This window comes from Myotis brandtii, unplaced genomic scaffold (genome assembly GCF_000412655.1).
Source record: "Myotis brandtii unplaced genomic scaffold, ASM41265v1 scaffold657, whole genome shotgun sequence".
NCBI classification, from domain to species: domain Eukaryota; kingdom Metazoa; phylum Chordata; class Mammalia; order Chiroptera; family Vespertilionidae; genus Myotis; species Myotis brandtii.
Window position 1 is genome coordinate 184,269 of NW_005370552.1, and position 4,267 is coordinate 188,535.

The following is a 4,267-nucleotide window of genomic DNA, read 5'->3' on the forward strand; positions in this document are numbered from 1 at the left end:
AACTAAAAACAGACATTTGATAGATTATGCTTTTTAGCTGAACTAGTTCCTTTTTTGACAGCATTCAACAAAATTCCCAAGGATTTATTTTTGAGTTGCATTACAATGTAGCTGTCATTACTGTTTATCTCTATTTGGAATCAGATAAACAGTTGTCTGTCTACTTTGAAAACTTCAGTTTGAAATTCCATAAACATCCAAATTTACAAATCAGATTTAATGGCTTCTTTGATTTCTGAATTTTTGTAGTGCAGCTCTAGAATATCTCTACTAAGAATGCAAAGGTCCAAAGCCAGGGGATTTTATTTAAAAATAATATTTTCTCCCAGTCTATGGCTTGCCTTCTTCAAAATTTAAAGAGAAAAGGAAAAAATAAAAATAAAAAGAACTCAACCCCAAAATATTAATGAACAAAAATAGGGAGTCTATACAAAAAAAACCACACAAAATTTTAAATATTTGAAAAGACAATTAACTTTACAATTAAAAGTGAAAATAAACAATATATTAAAAAGTGAAATAAAACAATAAAATTTATTTATTTTGCCTATTAGATTGGCAAGGATTAAAAAATCTTCCCAGTCTAGTTAGCAGGAGACATAAGTACTAATATTCATACAATGCATTTCATAATTCAGGTACTTGGCTAGCAGAATATTCTGCTTTATATTAGTATTAAAACTATTTTTAATAGTGATTATAAATTTATTAAGAGAAGTGTTTGTGTTTTGTATCTTTTTTAAAAATTGAATTTATTCGGGTGACATTGGTTCACAAAACCATATAGGTTTCAAGAGTACAACTCAACAAAACATCATCTGCACACTGCCTTGTGTACCCATCTCCCCGAAGCAAGGTCTCTTTCAGTCCCCATTTATCCCCATTTTGCCCACTTCCACCCACCCCCACACACATTTCCCTCTAAAAGCATATAATTTTTACTCATCATAACCACTTGTATAGATAAATTCTTAATAATTTTTTTACAGAAATATACAAATTTGCACCAAAAACATGTGCAAGGATGTTTATTGCACCCTTGTTTGTTAGAGTGAAAAAATTTAAAGACACCTAAATATAATGGAATATGATGCAACCATGAAAATCAGTATTATAGTTTTATGTATACTTATATGGAAAGATATATAAAACAAAATTTTAATTGATAAAAACAAGTTGCAAAATAATATGCAGAGTATTATTACATTTCATAAAGAAAGGTGTGCTATATACATAGGTAAAAATCTGGACCAATATTTACTATACTGTTTAATAAAAGTTCTCTCTGGGGTGTGGAATTAGATGGGCCTTCTAATTTCTAAGTAATTCATATCTGTATGTTTTTAATTTTTTACAATGAACACAATTTGTTTTTTGTATAAAAACAGTTCAAAATATAAAATAATAAACCAAAAAATTATTAAAAGCTGATAATCATAGCAGCTAACATTTAATGATCATTTATTACATGGCAAGCACAGTTTTAAGTACTTTACATATATTAACTTACTGAATCATCACAACATTCTCTAGGGTATACTTAATTGAGTATCCCATTTTTACAGATGAAGACATTGAGGAACAAAGAGTTTAAGTAACTTGCTCAAGTTCAAACAGTTACTGAGAGGTGGAGCCAATATTTGAGCCCATGTCTGTCTGATTACATTACCCTAGCTCTTAGAACTATGCCATCTAGCTATTAAAGAAACATAAAAATATTTTAGGAAGGAAAAATATTGTTAGAAGATCCTAGTTCATACCAATCCAGAACAAACTGGCTAACCATTGATTACTGCACAAATTTTGAGCACAGAGTTGTAATGATTGTATATCTTTATGGGTTTTATTGTATACCAGATATCTGATTGAGGCCTTTTACCTACATTATCCTTTTAAATATATGTTCGGAGAGATCTAGCTTCAAAATACATCTGCAAACTCATCATGTTTCATCACCTTCACTATTAACTCCCTGTTCCAAAAAAAACACCATCACCTTTTACCTACACTATTTCTACCACTGCTTTTTATTTTTTCTAAAATATATTTTTATTGATTTCAGAGATGAAGGGAGAGGGAGAGATAGAAGCATCAGTAATGAGAGAGCATTATCAATCAGCTTCCCCCTGCATACCCCACACAGGGGATCCACACACTGGGCATCCAGCCTGCAACCCAGGCATGTGCCCTGACCAGGAATCGAATCGTGACTCCTGGTTCATAGGTTGATGCTCAACTACTGAGCCATGCTGGCCGGGCTTCCTTTTTAATTTTACCTTTATTGTTTAAAATATTACAGATGTCCCCATTTTTTCCACTGACCCCCATCCCCACTCCTGTCCCTTCACTCCACTATTTTCTGTGTCCATGGGTTATGCCTATCCTATCTAATAAAAGAGTAATATGCAAATTAACTGTCACTCCTCCACAAAGATGGCGGCACCCATGGCCACAAGATGGCAGTGCCCAGTCCCCTCAGCCCTGCTGCTGAAGTGTCCAGGCCTGTTGGCCAGGCAGGTGGTGGGGGAGGCAGGGGGGGCCAAGGGGCGGAGCTGGTGATCGGAGGGGGAAGGGGTGAAGCCAGCCATGGAGGGGGCTGGGAGTCCCCCTGCCCAGGCCAGAGGCCTCAGGCCTGGACAGGGGCGGAGCCAGTGATGGGAGGGGGAATGGGCGGAGCCAGCAATGGGAGGGGGCAGGGGCAGAGCCGGCTCCAAGGGGAGCAGGGAGCAGGTCTAAGCTGTCAGTAGGACATCCCCTGAGGGCTCCCAGTATGTGAGAGGGGGCAGGCTAGGCTGAGGGATCCCCCAGTGCATGAATTTCGTGCACCAGGCCCCTAGTCTATATATATAAAAGCCCAGCAACCGGAACACCAGAACAACCAGAACGACCAGAATGACCAGTCGCTATGATGCGCACTGAGCAGGCAGGCAGGTGAGCGGTTAGGAGCAAGTGGTCCTGGATTGAGAGAGGGATGTCCGACTGCCGGTTTAGGCCCGATCCCTGTGAGGATTGGGCCTAAACCAGCAGTCGGACATCCCTTGAGGGGTCCTGGATTGCGAGAGGGCACAGGCCGGACTGAGGGACACCAACCCCCCCATGCACAAATTTCATGTACCGGGCCTCTAGTATGCATATAAGTTCTTTGGTTGACCTCTTCCCCTCACCCCCTCACCCCTTCTCTCTGAGGATCCTCAGTCTGTTGCATGTTTCAATGTCTCTGGATCTATTTTGTTTGTCAGCTTATTTTGTTCATTAGATTCCACATATAAGTGAGATCATGTGATACTTCTACCACTTCTTAATTTGTGTTCCTGTTTCCACCCTAACAGTATGCACAACCTAGGAGTCAGAATGATCCTTTTATTTATTTACTTATTTATTAAATATATTTTATTGATTTTTTACAGAGAGGAAGGGAGAGAGAGAGTTAGAAACATCGATGAGAGAGAAACATCGATCAGCTGCCTCCTGCACATCTCCTACTGGGGATGTGCCTGCAACCCAGGTACATGCCCTTGACCGGAATTGAACCTGGGACCTTTCAGTCCGCAAGCCGATGCTCTATCCACTGAGCCAAACCAGTTTCGGCCAGAATGATCCTTTTAAAGGTATGGCCTACCTTACCTTTTTTCAAGACCCTCCAATGGCTTCCCTGATGACTCAAAATCCAAAGTCCTAACAATAGCCTATGAGACCATGCATAACCTGGGTTTCCAACTCACTGAGCTCATCTCCCACATCAACCCTGCAATCAGGGAAATATTTAATCACCTTACAGATATTAATGATCTGTAAGTGTTTCTATTAGTAAATATTGAGCCAGTAATCAAACCTAGTTTTATTTGACACTGATGATTGGATGCCTTACATTACACAGTGCTCTAATAAAATGGTTATTTTTATAATAATATAAGCATATTTTTGCTAGACATAACTTAGACATTTCCTCTTCTTTGGGCAGTAACTTGATCTAGCATTGCTGAAATTGCTGATAATGTGCTTTGCCTCTTTTTTGAAAGAGGCTCAGAGCTTGGGGTTTGTTCTTGTAAAAAGTCACAGAAGTGAAGATCCGTAATCTTTTCATTTGTACTAGATTTTAGAAAATAGATTTATTTTGAAGAATAATTTGAAACTTAAATAGATGAAACATATCAAAGATTTTCAAGAAGAAAAATATCATTTGAGGTGACAAATAAAGGGTGGCTATAAAAAATTGATCTGATGATCTCAGGTAGCTCACACTCTAACTCAGGAGAAAATTCCAAAT